The sequence below is a fragment of the Bos grunniens genome, chromosome 9 (assembly GCF_055505025.1).
Source record: "Bos grunniens cultivar Pamir isolate PY7600 chromosome 9, Bosgru_T2T1.0, whole genome shotgun sequence".
Taxonomy (NCBI): domain Eukaryota; kingdom Metazoa; phylum Chordata; class Mammalia; order Artiodactyla; family Bovidae; genus Bos; species Bos grunniens.
Window position 1 is genome coordinate 103,450,375 of NC_141173.1, and position 18,292 is coordinate 103,468,666.

An 18,292-nucleotide genomic window follows, 5' to 3' on the forward strand; every position below is an offset into this window, starting at 1 on the left:
CCTCCTGCCTTTAGTCTTTCCCAGCATCAGGGTCTTTTCCAATAAGTTGGCTCTTTGCATCAGGTGGCTGAAGCACTGGAGCTTCAGCTTTAGCATCAGTCCTTCCAATGAATATGAGTTGATTTCCTTTAGGATTGACTGGTTTGATCTTGCAGTCCAAGGGACTCAAGAGTCTTCTCTAGCACCAAAACAGGAAAGCATCAATTCTTTGGCACTCAGCCTTCTAAACCAGAGCTTTGCAAGCAGAGGATCTCAGGGTAAAGCCAGAGCAGAGCAGGGCCAGAGCTGCTTCCAGCTCTAGGGAGATGGGAGCGGGAGGCGGGGGGCTCCCCACCTAGAGGATGGCTCAGACATCTGGGGTGGGGGTGTGGTGTCTCCTAAGGGGCTGGCAGAGCAGCAGGGAGTTCTAAGGACGTGCTGAAAAGAAAGAGGAAGGGGGTGAGCACTCAGGACAGGCAGGTCCCGGGGGTCGATTCAGCACACCACCGCTCTGTCCATCCAGAGGTGCCCAGGCCTGGCCCAGATGTTACCACTTGGGCCACTCCTGGGACCTGTGGCCAGCACAGGGGGGCAGGGGAGAGGGTGGGGACAGCAGGCTGCTTCCTGCAGCTCCCGGTGCCTGGGGGGTCCCTGGGCACCACCCTGGGGGCCTCGGCCAGGGCTGGAGCCCGTGGGCCAGCCAGCGGCTCGGCACCTGAAGGCTGCCTCCAGCCCCAAAGGCACAGGTTGAGCCCCACACATGTCTGGGCTGCGTCCTCCCTGGAGGGGAGTGCCACCTGGTGACCCACAGAGGCCGCTGGAGCCAGGCCCAGTTGGCTGGAGCAGGTGGCAGGCCACAGGGGTGGCGGGGGCGACGGGCCCGCAGGTGGACCCTGCTGCCCAGCGCTCCATTGTCCTGGAGGCACCTCCCCCGTTGCAGAGGCAGGTGAGCCAGAGTCGCAGGCCCTGCTGCTGGGTTGCAGTGACACAAGTTCCGACCCCTCTTTTCAGTGAAGGTGGTTGTTGGCCAGAAGAGGCAGGGTCCGTGGAGGCCGAGCGGGGTGGGGGCCGGATGAACCATCCTCTGCAGGCCGGGGGTCCTGGGGGGACAGCCTGCAGACACGTCTCTTTAGCTTCGAGTTTGCTTTCTGAGCCCTTCAGAAAAGCCGCAAGCCCGGCGGTGGCCAGCGCATGGACACTGCAGCCCCGGTCGCTCCCCAGCGTCTCATACGATTCCTCGGGTCTGCGGAACACTGAGAAAGGACAGCCGCTGGTCAGACTCTTCAGGGCCTGAGGCTCTGGAACCTGTCTTTTCTGAGGCCCCCCGCTCAGATCCCGTCTCCGCTGAGGCTGGTGGGGGAGGCCCTGAAATGGGCGTCAGGCTGTCATCCTGGGAAGAGACCTGCAGGCACCCGTGAGAAGACAGGAGCGCCGGCCCGACAGACAGACAGATGGACAGACAGATGGCCCCAGTCTCCCCAAGGCGCAGGTGGACTCAGGTCACATGGGAGCCCCTGGGACCGGCCTGCAGGGCTGCCTGTGCCCTGACTCCAGGCGCTGGTCCAGGAAAGCTCGCCGGCCGGGCCCTGCACGGGGGAGAAAGCCGGATGGACGGTGGCCGGGGCCTCGGTGACGGCAGGTGACCAGAGGCTAGACATGCGTTTTAGCTGACAGTTCAACTTTGCTGTTCAGTGTTTGTCAACATGGATTTTCACAAAAATGTCTTTCTTTTCAAATCCTTAGGTTCATACCAATGCATTCAAAACGGACATAGAACTCTGAAATCAAGGCAGCTTAGTAGCACTTGCCTTCAAACCTCTGAAAATCATTATTATTTTTTTGGTTCATAGGAATGTATACATTTTCCCATTTATACATATTTTTCAGCTTCATTGAGGTGTTATTGACAAATAAAACTGTAAGATATTAGAGTATACAGCATGATTTTTTAAACATAAGCACTGTGAAAAGAGCCCCCCAAGAAATCTAATTAATTAACACATTCATCACCTCACGTATTTTTCTCTTTTTTGGTGAACAATAAAGTTCTGCTCTCTTAGAAAATTTCAGTTACACATAGCGTGGTTCCAACAAGTCCTCATGTTTTACATAGATCCACAGACCTTGAAAATGGTTTTTTAACACGATCATCCACAGATACGGAGATGACTTTGAGCAAACTCCGGGAGACAGTGGAGGACAGGGAAGTCTGCTGTACTGCAGTCCACGAGGTTGCAAAGAGCGGGACACAACCTAGCAACTGAACGACAACAAATCCACAGATGATACACAAAGAGAAAATCTCCCGTAAGCACCCAAACGCCCACCACTGAAGTCGACCATCGGCTTCCCTGGTGGCTCAGTGGTAAAGAAGCTCCTGCAAGGGAAGAGACCCAGCCAGCTCTTTTCGACTCGCCGCTTGGCTGCAAAAGCGGGATCACACTTAGAGCCAGCAGGTGGGTGGGTGCGGGCCCTCCAGTGGCAGCAGGCCAGCTGAGGAAGACTGACAGTGCCAGTCGCTCAGCCGCGTTCCTCTGTGACCCCGTGGACTGCAGCCCGCAGGCTCCTCTGTCCATGGGAGTCTCCAGGCAAGGGTAACGGAGTGGGTGGCCATGCCCTCCTCCAGGCGATCTTCCTGACCCTGGGATCGAACCTGGGTCTCCCGCATTGCAGGCCAATTCTTTACCCACTCTGGGGATTTTTTTCAACTTTCTTCTCTCTTGGGTCCACGTCCACGTGTCCGCCTCCCTCTCCCCACAGTCCACACTTTGAGTCCCTTTCTGCGGGCCCACTTCCTGGGGGTCCACATCCCCATCCTCTCTTGTGGAATACCTGACCCAAGAGAAAGGAGAGCAGCTTTGAAAAGAAAGAGCGACCTCAGGCACCAGCACTGACATGCAAGGCTCTAGGAAACCACGCTCCTTCCAGACGGCCAGCCTCTCAGACCCTGACCCACACCCCTGCCTCCTTTCCGGCTGAACAATCAACAGCCGTGGAAGAACCTGCCTCCTGGGGGCCTCGCAGCTGGGAGAAGTGCCACAGGGGGCAGACCAGCAGGTCCGGGGCTCTGTCTGGGGACTTCCTTGCGTCCCCTGTTTGAGGAGTTGGCCAGACACCTGACTGGGGATGTAAAGCCATAGTCAGGTCCACAGTACATCCAGAAGCGAGAGGAGAGGTTTAGGGTGGAGAGAAAGGCCAGGGGCCTGGCGCTGAGGAAAGAGAGACAGGGACAGACAGGCAAGCTGGGGAGGGTCCATTTGGAGCGGGGAGGGGCAGCGGGGAGAGGGGAGGGAGGGAAGGGGAGAGGGAAGAGGAGGGGAGGAGAGAGGGGAAGGGAAGGCAGGGGAGAGGGGAAGGGAGGGGAGGGGAGGGGAGGCGGGAGGGCCACCGGGCTCTGAAGGCCGGTCCTGTCCATGTCCCCGTCCCTCCTGCCTCCTTCCAGAACTTTCCACCTTCTGAGTTCCATGTTTGGTTTGGTAAGTGTCGGTCTCACCCCCAGCCAGGATCCAGGGCATTCTGTTCACCTTTGCAACTCTATCACCCCAGACTCTCTCAGCCTGCAGTGTCTCAATAAAGTGCTCGATAAGGATGCAAAGAACAAGTCAAACGGGCGGCATTCCTGAACCAGAGCCCGGAAGCTGATGCCCTGCACACGTCCTGCAAGCTTGTTCCCTGTGTCCCAGAATTTCTCCTTCAAACACTGGACAGGACCAGGGAGTGAGGCCCCACCCACCACAGGGCTGTGGTCCCTCCAGCCCCAGGATGGGGGATGGGGGGATGCACTGTTGGGGGTGCGAGCTTCCCTTTGAGGGTCGGACCACCCCACCTCACTCAGAGCACCAGGCCGGGACCTGCTGGGTCTCCAACCTTCACAGGAACCCGGGGCTCGGGCCTGGGAGGAGCCGGGAAGGTTTGCTGGGCCCAAAGGTGTGAGTGGGAGCTGCGTCAATGGCCACTGCAGCCCCCAGGGGACAGAGTGGCTGGAGGGCTGCACGCACAGGTGGGCGGGGCCGGCCTTGGGGGCGGGGCCGGGCCTTGGGGGCGGGGCCGGCCTTGGGGGCGGGGCACCGGGCTCGTCCTGTGGCTCCTCGGAGCCCCGGCTCCCTGGACCACTGTCCGGTGTCCAGGAGGCCCCAGGACGGCTCGGAGATGAGTGAGGGGCCACTTTCCAAACTGATACTGAGAGGTTAAGGAGAGGGGACCTTAGAGACGCTGATGGAAACGTTTAAGCACAGTCACCCTGATCAGATCAGATCAGATCAGATCAGTCGCTCAGTGTGTCCAACTCTTTGCGACCCCATGAATCGCAGCACGCCAGGCCTCTCTGTCCATCACCAACTCCCGGAGTTCACTCAGACTCACGTCCATCGAGTCAGTGATGCCATCCAGCCATCTCATCCTCTGTCATCCCCTCCTCATCGTGCCCCCAATCCCTCCCAGCATCAGAGTCTTTTCCAATGAGTCAACTCTTCGCATGAGGTGGCCAAAGTACTGGAGTTTCAGCTTTAGCATCATTCCTTCCAAAGAAATCCCAGGGCTGATCTCCTTCAAAATGGACTGGTTGGAACTCAGAGAGTTCCAAGGGACTCTCAAGAGTCTTCTCCAACATCACAGTTCAAAAGCATCAATTCTTCGACGTTCAGCCTTCTTCACAGTCCAACTCTCACATCCATACATGACCACAGGAAAAACCATAGCCTTGACTAGACGAACCTTTGTTGGCAAAGCAATGTCTCTGCTTTTGAATATGCTATCTAGGTTGGTCATAACTTTCCTTCCAAGGAGTAAGCGTCTTTTAATTTCATGGCTGCAGTCACCATCTGCAGTGATTTTGGAGCCCAGAAAAATAAAGTCTGACACTGTTTCCACTGTTTCCCCATCTCTTTCCCATGAAGTGATGGGACTGGATGCCATGATCTTCGTTTTCTGAATGTTGAACTTTAAGCCAACTTTTTCACTCTCCACTTTCACTTTCATCAAGAGGCTTTTGAGTTCCTCTTCACTTTCTGCCATAAGGGTGGTGTCATCTGCATATCTGAGGTTATTGATATTTCTCCCGGCAATCCTGATTCCAGCTTATGTTTCTTCCAGTCCAGCATTTCTCATGATGTACTCTGCATAGAAGTTAAATAAGCAGGGTGACAATATACAGCCTTGACGTACTCCTTTACCCTGAACGAGCTTCTTAAACCCAGCGCAGCTACTGGGAAGGAGGAATTAGTGCAAGGACAAGAGAGAGGGAGCCGCGTGAACGGAGCTGACTATAGAGCCGGGCACATGCCTCCCCCACACCTGGGCACAGAGCCTTCAGTCTGCTGCTGACCTCACCCGGGGCTGCGGGAAACATGGGCTCTGCACATCTAGACCCCTTGGACAGCTCAGAACCTGCCCATCAGGGAGGGGGGCGGGGAAGGGGCAAAGTGCTGCCATGACCCAGACCCCAGGACACGGGAGGGGGCAGCTGCAGAATCCAAGCTGAGATGTGACATTCTTCACAGAGGAGTCATTATCCAGTTCAGTCGCTCAATCGTGTCCGACTCTTTGTGACCCCATGAACTGCAGCACGCCAGTCTTCCCTGTCCATCACCAACTCCCAGAGCTTACTCAAACTCATGTCCATTGAGTTGGTGATGCCATCCAACCATCTCATCCTCTCTCATGCCCTTCTCTTCCCAACTTCAGTCTTTCCCAGCATCAGAGTCTTTTCCAGTGAGTCAGCTCTTCACATGAGGTGGCCAAAGTACTGGAGTTTCAGCTTTACCATCAGTCCTTTCAATGAACACCCAGGACTGATTTCCTTTAGGATGGACTGGTTGGATCTCCTTGCAGTCCAAGGGACTCTCAAGAGTCTTCTCCAACACCACAGATCAAAAGCATCAATTCTTCGGTGCTCAGCTTTCTTTATGGTCCAACTCTCACACCCATACATGACTACTGGAAAAACCATAGCTTTGACTAGACGGACCTTTTTTGGCAAACTAATGTCTCTGCTTTTTAATATGCTGTCTAGGTTGGTCATAGCTTTTCTTCCAAGGAGTAAGGGATCAAATTGCCAACATTATCCACCAATAATTTTAGCACATCTCAAATGTGTGAAATAGCTTCTGTTTCAAACTCAAATATGTGTTCTCATGGGATAGCCAGTGATGGAGAAAGAAACCTCTAGACTTTCAGGGGACAAGAGCTGGGACACTTGTTCTCCCTGCTGGGCCAAGAGCACTGGTGGCAGGGTGTCCCCCGTGTACTGGGCTGCAGAGCAGCTGTCTGTTGGCTGCAGGGCCCCGGGTACTCCCCTATCCAGAGGTCGCTCTGTGTCTACCCTGGGTTCCTTCCTGCCACCAGCGTGGGTGGCCCCAGGGGTCGCCTCTTCCCTCTGCACAGCCTGGCCTAGGCGCCCTTCTCCCTGGCTCTTGGTGATCTGCTTTGGGCCCCGGCTCGTCTGTCCTGTGAACACTGTGTCCACTTCCGGCCTCAGGCTGACCATCTGGTCCCGGAAGGCCCACTGCTGCTGGGCTTACAGATGGGGCAGGGAGGCACAGGCAGTGGGGGCTGTGGGCTGCCTCGTTCATTGTGCGCCCACGCCCCAGAGCACACGGCCCTCGAGAGGTGGAGGCACCTGAGTCTGTAGCTCACACGAGCCCCCAGTCTCGTCGTCCCTCAGCGTCCATCATTCTCTGTCACACGCATGGCCCTTTCCTGTACGTGGGAGGCTGTGGTGCAGCTCTGCAGAGAGGGCTGGGGGTCCAGCATGGGGCTGGGAGTTTTGCTCGATGAGCCCATCAAGCCCGAGCTGGTGTGAGCTCAGACGTGGGTCTTCTTGGGGTTGGTTTCTCTGTGGTGCCCAGCAGGGATGGTGGAGAACACAGAGGTGGGCTGAAATGACTTTTTTCTGTACGTTCTGGCTGCCAAGTGGTTACCAAACATTTTCCTAAGAAGCACAAGAGCTGTCAGCTCCGTGGCAGGCTCCTGTCTAATTCCTAATCTGAACAGGATGTGAGGTTCCTGCTTCGGAAATGGGAAGTGAGAAAACATTCCCACGGTGTGGCCTCCGTGGGGCACTCGCACTGCCTCCCACCTGAGATGAAATAGCGCAGCTCGTCCAGTCTCCACAAACCCTAAACCCTCAATTAATTAAATTTCTTGGATTAAATAGAACTGCCAAGCAGTGTCTTAGAAGCTATTGAATAATGCTGTGAGTGCTTTGAAGATTAAGTGAGGATATCAAAGGAAGTGAACCTAACCCCTCCCGCCCAGAACGTAAACACTCAGATGTGACGCGATGCAGAGCTGGGCTGTGCTGTGAGTCTGGGGAGAGCTCTGGAGTGGACTTCAAGCCCCTCCCTGATGAAGAGTAAAGTGTCCCTCACCTAAACAGCACAGGTAAGCAAATCCTGTATTTGATTTGGAGATGCATTCTGCAAGTTGTCTTCTTTTGGGAAAGTATCTTCCGAAGTGTTGGATCAGATTGGGAACATCGTGATTCTCAGATTCACACACCTGTGAAAATTATAAATTGCTCCAGGACTAAATTTAGCCAAAGTGGAGAGTCCCTTTCTGCCACTTCAAGGAGTGCGGGACCGTCGATAAGCTTCTTAGTTCCTTTATGCCTGTTTCCTCACCTGTAGAGGAGACTCTTGAGAGTCCCTTGGACAGCAAGATCAACCCAGTGAGTCCTAAAGGAAATCAACCCTGATAGTCATTGGAGGGACTGATGCTGAAGCTGAAACTCCAATACTGTGGCCATCCGATGAGAAGAACTGACTCATTGGAAAAGACCCTGATGCTGGGAAAGATTGAAGGCGGGAGGAGAAGGAGACGACAGAGGATGAGATGGTTGGACGGTATCACCGACTCAACAGACATGAGTTTGAGCAAGCTCCAGGAGTTGGTGAAGGACGGGGAAGCCTGGCATGCTGCAGTCCGTGGGGTCTCAGAGGACAGGACTTAGTGACTGAACAGTCTCATCTATAGAATGGAGATAACCCCAGGAGCAGCCCCTTCATCATGTTAGCAATTCCGAAGAAGTTCTCACAAACGGCCGCCACTGTGGCCAGAATCGTCATTGTCATACCTTCCCCCCACCCTCCACCAGAACTCAATCTCAGGGTAAAGGAGGTGCTTGCTGGGAATTTTGTAAATTGTGCCATTTGGATCCTATTTCTAAGGGTACTTAAAACGCCTCAGTAGGTTACAAAAGGCCACCATATAACGAGAAACTGCTGAGGCTAAAGACGCACGTGCTTAGATTTTACGCAGGACACACGTCCGTGTGGCTTGTGGTATTTCCCCGTGTGACAAGATTATCCGGCCATCGGTTTCCTCGTGGATTCTTCGTGCTCGGTTGGTCGTTTGGCCTGGCGTTTGGGCTGAGTCGTAGGGCGGTGCAGTGTCTCTCTGAGCTCTGAGCCGGGCCCCCTCCCCGTCCCACAAGTCCTGGCGCGTGCACTTGTCACCTTGGTGCCAGGCTTCCGAGGACAAAAGGCCCAGAGTGGAAGGTTCTCTGGGCAGAACCTACTTTCCTTTTGTCGTCTTTCTGCTTGTTTCCAGCAGGTGGCAGTCCAAGCCTGCAAATAGCATTGTGCTGGGGCCTCTCGGGGCGCGGGGTTCTCTCTACCGGTCCAGGACCCACGAAGTCCTGCAGTTTGCTGCGGTCCCTCCCAGGTCGGTCCATGGGGGACTTGCCTTCAGCAGGAGGACAGCACTGTTCCTTGCGCTTTCTGGGTTTAGTTATACGGGAAAATCTACAGTGGTAGACGGGCTTCCCAGGTGGCTCTAGTGGTAAAGGACCCGCCTGCCAATGTTGGAGACGTGAGACACAGGTTCCGCCCCTGGGTCGGGAAGATCCCCTGGAGGAGGGCATAGCAACCCACTCCAGTGTTCTTGTCTGGAGAGTCCCCATGCACAGAGGAGCCTGGCGGGCTGCAGTCCCTGGGGTCACAAAGAGTCAGACACGACTGAAGGAACTTAGCAAGCATGATAGAGAGTCTGTAGCGTCTCTGGTTTTTCAAAGATCTGCATCTCGACAAGCTGCAAGCTGCAGTGAGCGCTCCAGGCTCTGAAACACCTCCTCACACTCCACTCCTTCACTTGAGGCTCAGTGCCGCCGGCTCACGGGTGAACTTTTAACAAAAAAACATGAAATAAAAGAAAGAGAAGGGAAAATGCATGAGGATGCTGGGAGTGGAAGGAGGTCTCCGCCCACTTGAGGAGACAGCCTGGAGGGCAGAGGAGAAACAGAAGTCCCCCTGGGCTGAGGCCCCGCAGTAAGGGAGGGCCGCTGCCTGATTTTCTCAGGTCTGCCGTTTCCCACCACGGTAGTTGAGGATGAAGAGGGACCTACCTTGCCCTGTGGACTGGGAAAGACTGGGGAACTCCAAAGGCATGGGCCGGACTGGGGGGATGGGGAAGGGTGGGAGGCGAGAAAGGGAGACCTGGAAAGAGGTGGGTCTGGAAAGATTGAGGAAGTTTCTAAAGTGTAAAGAGGAAGAGGGACATTCCATGGAGGACGCCATGGCTACCTGCACAGGGGTGGGCATGGAGTCTCCTGGGCCCCCTCAGAGAGACCACGAGGAAGGGGGATGTGGATGAGGTGGCAGGCAGTCTGCAGCCATATGGCGACCATAGATTTTTGCTGCATTTTCTGTCTGATGTCCTAGCCAGGTGCACGGCGAGTCCTTTGACTGATGACACATTCATCACAGCCCTGTATCCTGGAGGCTTCGTCACCTGGTCAGTGTCCACGTCCTGGGTCTGTCTGGACTGCATGAATTCAAGGAAAAAGTTCCCCAAGCATCCTGAGCTTTACCTCCAATGTCTCCAGTCTAAACTTTATGACATCACTTCTAGCCTCATTTCTCAGCTTCGCAGGGTGGTTCTTGGGGGAAAATATTATACCACTGGATAAGTCTGGCTTGAGTGACTGAAACCATCTTGAACGAGTAGCAAAAAGTCCTCCCTTCAGTGTGGCCACTCGCGGGTGAGTGTCCACAAAAGCTTGCTTTCCGAATCTCCTTCTCGGCCCTGCGGCCCCAGCAGGTCTGGGGTCAGCCTGCAGATGATTCACAGGACACAGGTTTTGCTCCAGGGCGATCACTACTAAGTGAAAGAGTCCCTTCTGGAAACATGGCCTGGGCGTTATGCGAATGCTCCTCCCTGCACGGCTTCTCCGGGCTCCTCCCGGGTGTCCCGGACAGCTCGGGGTGTACCTGCCCAGCGCCCCTCCCAGTTCTCCCAACCCCGGAGACTGCTGCCTGCGCCTCTCCGCCTCTCCGTCAGGAGCTCACCTCTCCCCCGGTCTTGCTGACTCACCTGTACCAGTCACAGCGTGGGCGCCGCTCCCAGCTTCCCCGGGGGGCTGGGGCCCCTCCTGCGCTCCGCCCCTGTGTCCCCTTGGCGCCCTCCAGCTCGGCACCGGGGTCCCTGCGCACTCACTCCCTGGCGCGCCTCTGCTCACGGCTTGGCCCCCACCCCGGGCACGGGGCTGCCTCTCCCTCTCAGCCCTTGAAGGTAAGGCAGGGAAGCGCAGAGGTGCCTGGCAGCATCGCCCGCTGTGGTTATCAGGAGTAAGAGCTGGCAGGAAAGCTCCAGGAGAGAGGTCTCTTTCAGAGGCGAGGACGGGGGGATTCAGAAAAACGTGTGTCTGAGGCTATGGGAGCCTGGGTGAACCGAGACGAGCGTTGGCTTTTTATCAGTAGGGGGTCCTCCATGCACGAAGGCAAGCAAGTGCAGTCGTCCAGTGGTGTCCAAATCCTCGTGACTCCAGGGCTGCAGCCCGCCAGGCTCCTCTGTCCATGGAATGTTCTAGGCAAGAACACTGGACTGGGTTGCCATTTTCTCCTCAAGGAAGCCCTCCAGGCATCCTCCAACGTAGTTAAAACTTTACAAAGCTCATCGCTGTAATGTCAGTTCTGTGGATGGACCAACATCCCCCAACCCAACCCTGCACGAAATAAATCTGCAAACTCCTTAGACACCGCTGGCTGAAGGTGCCCCTGCCTTATGTTACATGTGGGAGCGCGGCCGCCGCCCCGCCTGAGGAGCAGCCCCACGGCTGCAGACGGAGGGAGGCGCTGGTCACAGAGCAGAGACCACCCCGCCCCGCCCCCAGGAACCGCGCCCCCAGGAGACCCTCCGAGACCCCCCCCTTACCCCCCAGGAGTCTTGCCCCGCAGGAGACCCTCCAGCCGGCCAGAGCAGCCCCGCCTTCTGCAGCCAAAACCTCTGCTCCTCACAGTGAGAGCAGGGCTTGCCCCCTGCCTTGGTGCTAAGCAGGGACTGCAGACCCAACCCCAGGCCTTTAGAACGGGACGCCAAGGCACAGATAAACCGGCTTTGCCGTGGGACAGTCAGCTGCCCAGAGACGCGAAGCCGTCCAGTAACCAAGCTGTCTATTGTGTCTGATGAACCCAACAGCTTTGCACAAAGGCGGCTAACCCTCCGGCACAGCCGCAGCCTCTGCTCAGGAAGGGGTGTGGGTGTGAAGACCCCTGGGCTTCCTCCGGCCCACAGCGAGGCCCGGCCCACGGGAGCGTCCTGTGCCCCGCAGCCGTCATACGCCTTCTCCTCGTGAATTCACAAGGTCTGAGAATCTGGGATGAGCCAGGCAGGGCCAGGTAAGCCCCTGCTGGTGGGGGCCCTTGCAGGCAATGCTGGCTGAAAACCCAGCGCCTTCTGCTTCAACAGCGTCTTTCAACTGGAAACGTCTGCCTCAGAAGAGAAGCCTCATCTCGGTAACCAGGAGCTTCAAGCGCTATCAGGGAGGGGCGGGCGCACCCTCGGGCCTCCCTCGGCCTGTCTCCCGGGGGCCCGGCTTTCTGAGGGCCCTGCCCTCGCCCTGTCCCCCCGCCCAGCTTTCTGAGGCCCTGGCTGAGGACCCTCATGTGATAGAAAGACCCCGAGCTTTGCAGAGACAGACTGATGGCCGAGCTTACACCCCAGGGCGGTGGTCAGCCAGGCATCTCAGCTCCTATCTTAGCCTGTTTCTGCGCAGAGGGAACGATGTGTCTCCTCTCAGGGTCCAAGTGTCTGTCCAGTGGAGGAAGGTCCTGTCCCAAGGCAGCCAGGGGGAGGATCCGCCAAGCCCCAGTCCCAGCCTGGCCCGAAGCCCCCGGAGAGGAGTGTGAGGGGGAGCGCCAGCCTGGTCCCCCACTTGCTCGGTCCTGGCCCCCTCAGCCCCACGCTTCTCTCATCCTGACCCCCTGGGGCCCCACCTCCCTGGACAGGCCTATTAGTGACCCTTTGCCTGGAGTCAGCTCCGAGTTTCTTTTTGGGCTGAGACGACAGTGGTGTGAGGTCGGTTTCTGAAAAGTGGCTTCAGGGTGAGACTTGTTCCTTCCCCATTGTGAACACTGACAGCTGGAGTGAGCGGGGAGGGATGACCCGGTCACGGTGGTGAGCCGTTCTTGTTTGCAGCGCCTCTGAGTCCTGTCCTCTCAGGTCTTCCTGGGACTTCACGTCGGGCCTTCCCTCAGTGTGACTAAAGCGTGAGTGAGCTGGCACTTTGCCTTCCAGGCACTGCTGAGCCTCAGACCGTGGTATCCCACAGACACACACACACACATACACACACACACACACACATACACACACACACACACACAGACACGAATAGAGACACACACACAGAAACCTACTTATACACACTCATATACACAGACACACACACAGACACACAGACATATATAGAGAGACACACACACAGAAACTTACATATCCACACTCATACACACAGACACACATACACACACACAGACACACACGCATACACGTACACACAGACATACTTATGAACGCACACATACGTGCACGCATATTTACACACACACATACGTGCATGCACACTTGCACACACGCACACACACACCCTTATGCATACAGACGTATATACAAATGGCTTCCGGGTGGCGCTAGTGGTGAAGATCCCGCCTGCCGATGCAGGAGATGTAAGAGACTCAGGTTTGATCCCTGGGTCCGGACGATCCCCTGGAGGAGGGCATGCGACCCCCTCCAGTATTCCTGCCTGGAGAATCCCGTGGCCAGCGGGGCCTGGCGGGCTACAGTCCATGGGGTCACAAGGAGTCAGGCATGACTGAGCGACTAACAATAGTACACACACACACACATGCACAGACATGCACATCCCCCCCCCCCACACACGTGTGTGTTGCTCTTAATCACAACTCTGCCTCTTTCTCTGAGGACACGCTCCCTTCCCTCGGGGGGAGGTCGGCCCTGTCCCATGACAAGCACTGACTTTCCAGGTGGAGGTGGCGGTTTGTGCCGTATCTCCATGGTGTTTCCACCGTTAGAGATTTTCTTTTAACACCTTAAGTCCATCAATCAAGACAAAAACTTTGAACGCCTGTGGGAAGTATGTTAATTGCTCTCTCTAAAAGCTCCCTTCAGATGAGAATAAAAGAAAGCGACTGAGTTACTGAACACAGCAGGCAGGCTTGTTCCTTTTCTCTCCTGCTCTTTTGCATGCAGGAGATACCAAATATCCCCAGTAATTCTCCTTGGCTGCTGTCCCACAGTCTCAGGAGCAAACCAGCAGGCATCACGATGCAGCTCACACAGCTTGACTGAAAGGCTAGGCTTGCCGGCGGTGCAGCGGCTCCAGCTGGGAGATACGGGACACACACACTTGGCCCGCCACAAGCCACCGGGGCGAATCCTGCAGTGATGCTGAGTCTCTGGCAGCCGAAGACCCAGCGAGGCCGCCCCCGGCTCCACCTGCTTTGTTTTAACACTTTTCTAAGTAGAATATACTTAACATTTCCAAGCATGATTCACTGAGGCACACGGCATCAGAGACGTTACTGAGGCATCACCGGCTCACCATGCAGGCCAGACTCTGGCCGCAGAGGACGCCGGGCTCGAGTCCGTCCAGCGTCCACTCAGCGTCAGGTACTGGTCCATTCAGGGCGCTTTAAAGTGAGTGTCCTGGGCGGCACCCGTGACAGCGCTGACCACCGTCCCCCGGAGCCCAGCACCCCCCACCCCGCCACCCCCCGGGGGCCGAGGAGGAGGGCGGGTGTGCAGGGTGCTGCCCGGGGCTTGGGCTGTGGCCCAGGACCCGGAGCAGACTGTGCAAGAGCAGCAGGCGTGTGAGGCTAAGCCCCGGGAGAGCTGGCCGCTGCTGGGCACCGTCAAGGACCCCGGGGGCGGGGTGTTTGCAGCCAGAAGACGTTTTGGGTAAATTACTTACAGAGATCTCAGAAGAAAAGGCCCCGCATCTCCACGTTTCTCCTGATTTGTAAAATTCCTTTCCTCCTTCCAAAAACATTCACTTTGTTTCTCTATTTTTATAACTGTGCTAAGTTGCTTCAGTCATGTCCAACTCTTTGCGACCCCATGGACTGCAGCCTGCCAGGCTCCTCTGTCCGTGGGATCCTCCAGGCAAGAACACTGGAGTGGGCTGCCATGCCCTCCTCCAGGGGATCCTCCCGACATAGGAATCAAACCGTGTCTCTCACGCCTCCTGCATCTAGCCGGTGGGCTCTGTGCCATCAGCGCCACCTGGGAATCCAACTTTATGACTGGCTTCCCCCAATTTTACAAGATTTAGACTAGGCGAAGCCCCTCAGCCTCCAGGGGGACATGGGACAAGGGGGTGTCTCCGGGTTCCTCTCTGAGGCCCTGAAATACCCCTGGGGCATCTCCTGTGCTCAGACCCAGGGAGGACAGTGAGAGAGGCCACCCCCGACCCCCCGCAGGAGCGGGTCCTACACCGACATCCTGGGCAGGCGGTGGTGCCGGGTCCATCCACTCAGCGGCCACTGAGGTTTGGTGGGGGGAGGGATGTCCGCACAGCCTGTGATGCGGTCCACGGGTCGCAGCTAACCCGTGGGGATGTGGAGGACGCCCCGCTGCTGCCACTCCTCAGGGGACAGAGGACACCACCTAGTCCTCGTGATCTTGCCCACTCTCATTTCAGAATTTGACGTGATGATGCTGTCGTACCCTGTGCTTTGTTTCCTAGAACAACATCCTCTGTGTTGTGACAGATCGTTTTTCCCTACTGTAGCTCACATTTGTTTAAAAAGAAAAGCAGGAGAAAACCCCTCCCAGCACCTTGTGCGAGGCTTCCAGCTGGGGGGTCGAGCACCTGAGTCTGCTGTATTTCCACAGGCTGGTGAGTGTCTGTGTCATCCAACAGAGAGAATTAACTCCAGCCTATATCCTGGGGCTTGTTTTTCCAACACACAGAGAGAAAAGGCTTGATTCTTTTCTCAGTTCAGAGAGAGGGTGTGTTTTTGTGGCTTCTCTTTTGCGGAACTCCCAGCTCAGATGCAGAACGTTTATGCATGAGGCTGCTTTCTTTCTGCGTCTCTGCTTTCCAGAAGAATCGAGAGTGAGACCTTGGCGGTCAGAGGTAACATGGGTATACCTCAGCTCGGGCCAGCAGTGGCCTGGGGGCTCCTTTTCATCTTGCAGGTATAATTCAAGTCCACCGGCGTTTGTTGACGCGAGGTCTGGTACTGGACCCCAGTAGAGGGCAGAAACAGATTCGAGCCCATCTCCCATGGCTGGGGCCCACGGAGGTGGGTGGGAAGTCTGCGCGAGGACCCGGCTCACGGCAGAGTCTCAGGTGTTGGGGTCAGGAGGGCCTGGGGGGCGGGGTGGCGGGGTGGTGGGGCATGGTGGGAAAGGGCCTCTTCTTTTGCTCAGAGCACGGAACTCCGATGCTGCTCCTGGCTCCGTGGGCCCTGGGATGCTCACGGAGCGTTCCCAGTGTCAGGGCCAGACCCCGGCAGAGGCGGGTGTCTTGTCTACAGGAGCAGAGCCTTGGAACAGCTCTGGGTCGGTGGGGGAGATTGGGGAGCTGGGGAGCGAGGTCAGGGGCAGTGGGGACTGTGGGGGAGCGGGGCTTCTCGCTTCCAACATTGAGAGACGGTAGAAACGCAATTGTTTTTGTAACAGTGTCATGGAAACCCAGCTGTGCGGGGAACTTTCCAGTCACTTTTCCATCACTCCCGGGTAAAGATTAGAGAATCGATGCAGACAGCGGATGCTGCAGAAGGGGGTGGGTGCCACCCTCTTCCTACGGAGGACTTTGGGTGATTTGCAGCTTTTGAGAGCCCAGAAGATGACCTCACGTGACTGGACGACGGTTTTGGGCAGGTGGCTCCGTGACCATGAGCCTGAAATCCTAAGTGCAGCTTTGGGGTCGGGAGCCCCTCATGCTCCCGAGGTTCCAGGTTCCAGGTGTCCTGATTCGGGGTTCTGTCACAGAGCACCCCATCTCCTCCTTCCTCGTTTGCACGAAAACCAGGGATTGAGTTGGGCCTTTCCTTAGACCTTCAAGGATGGTGAGAAACAGCAAATTTATTTCTTCCTACTTTGAGCATTACTTTCTGGATTATTTGGTTACATTTGGGTTTTTAACTAAACAATTCTAAAGTAGGTTTTGTTAGTCTTATTCTTAGGAAAATAAACGATTAAAATTAAACTGCAAATCATCTGATTCATAAAATCGACCAATTTTAATAAAAGTATTTATCTTTTTAAAACAAGGCATTTGAATTATGTCTGTTCAGCCACATCAGTACAACTTTTCTTTCTATATATTTCCTTTGCTGATTATCATGACTCAACAGGATATTATGACCTGGGTCCCAGTACCGGGAAAGCAACTGTGGTGTTGATGAACAGCAGTGACAGCTGTGGGCAGCGCCCAAGTGTTACAGCATCGTTCCAAGCGCCGGCTCACACTTCCGCAACAACGCTGGCTGGGTACTGATGTTAGGCCTGCTTTACAGACGTGAAGCCTGGGGTCCAGAGGAGGTGAGCCGTGAACCGCCTGTGTCCAGTCCCGCCCACTACCTTGAATATGAGGAATCCAACGCCCCCTGCCCCTGGGGCCGTGTCCGTCTTCTCAGTGTTGGGCTTCGGGGTCTGGTGAGTGTCTAACACACTGAAGGCACCCAGAACATCAGCTGAAGGAGCAGCGACTTAGCTGCAGGACGGACGGATCAGCTGGCATGAACCATCCAGGTTCTGCAGCCTGGAATGATGTGTGTGAAAATATGGCCTGGAGAAAACGGATAGAAGAGTGTGTTTCCACAGCTGAGGCTGCGATTAAGGCCCTTTTCTGCGGGTGCTGACTAGAGCCTGGAGAAAACGGATAGAACAGCGTGTTTCCACAGCTGAGGCTGCGATTCCACAGCTGAGGCTGCGATTAAGGCCCTTCTCTGTGGTGCTGACTAGAGCCTGGCGTCTCGAGGCTTTGGCCTTGTTTCTTGGACCTGAGGGAGGGCAACTCTGTCTTCGCCTTGCTCTCCCTGTCATGGCTGCATCGCCTCGTCGCCTGACAGCTCAAAAGGTTCTGGGTCCATAAGGGCCCGTATTCGGGTTAATGTAAAAGTTTTGATTTCTGGGGCTTTGCGTCTCCAGTAAACGTTCGAGTCAGTTTGTCAGTTTCTGTAAAGTTACCTGCTGGGGTTTTGGTTGGGATGATGAAGCTGGGAAGAACCGACAACTGGACCCTACAGAATCCCCTTATCCGTGGACATGTATTTAGATATTGTTTGATTTCATCAACAGAGCCTTGTTTTCCTCACGAGTGTCTCATACGTACCTTGTCAACAGGGCACCAACACATTCTCTTTTCGGGATGCTAATGTGAGCGGCAATGTATTTTTATTTTCAAATTCCACTTGCTCATTACTGGAAGCATTGACTTTCTACCCGGTATTTTTCCACTTTTAACCTACCGTCCTAGTTGCTAACAAGGCCATCACACGGTGACGCCTAAATAAAAAGTGGATTTTGAACGATGCAAGGTTTGGCTAATGATTCCCCGTGAGTACGGAGGACGGTTTGGAGAGACTTTAATTCCCCGAAGCCGCAGGGCCACATATCGCGTGACTTCACTTCTATTTCATGGGGGATGTTTTCTCTGTCTCATCATGGGACTCAGCCCTCTTGCCACCCCGGCCAGAAGGGCGTGGCCTTGACCTCATCTTGCCTCTGGCGGGACCTCACTTTGACGTGGCCTCCTCCTCCCTGGGTGGAGGGGGTGCTCCTCCCTGACACGTCAGTTTTGGAAGGAAAATCTTGAAGAATGATTCTTAGCACTCACCACGTGGTATTTGAAGGATGCAGTAGTCACGCTCTCAGGGGTTTTGCTTGGTCAGAGGACGGTCAGCTTCTTATATGCATCTCCAGGATGGTGGAAGGTTCTAGATGTGCTGTGGTGGTTTCTAGAAGGAGAAAACGTAGGTGCAAAGAAATACCTGAGGTCCTGAATAACAGTGATTCGAGCTCCGTTAGCATTGTTAAATCCTGTGGTGCTGTGATTATGAGGTCCGAG

The 18,292-nt window shown here is 55.5% G+C and overlaps 1 long non-coding RNA gene across 1 annotated transcript; it reads left to right on the forward strand.

Annotated features, from left to right (window-relative positions):
* Nucleotides 1-14,649: 14,649 nt before the first annotated feature.
* LOC147366505 (uncharacterized) lies at nt 14,650-17,754 on the forward strand. The gene is made up of 3 exons (XR_015132517.1): nt 14,650-15,568; nt 15,901-16,289; nt 16,578-17,754. It is a non-coding gene; the product is annotated as an uncharacterized LOC147366505 (long non-coding RNA).
* The last annotated feature ends 538 nt before the right edge of the window (nt 17,755-18,292 follow it).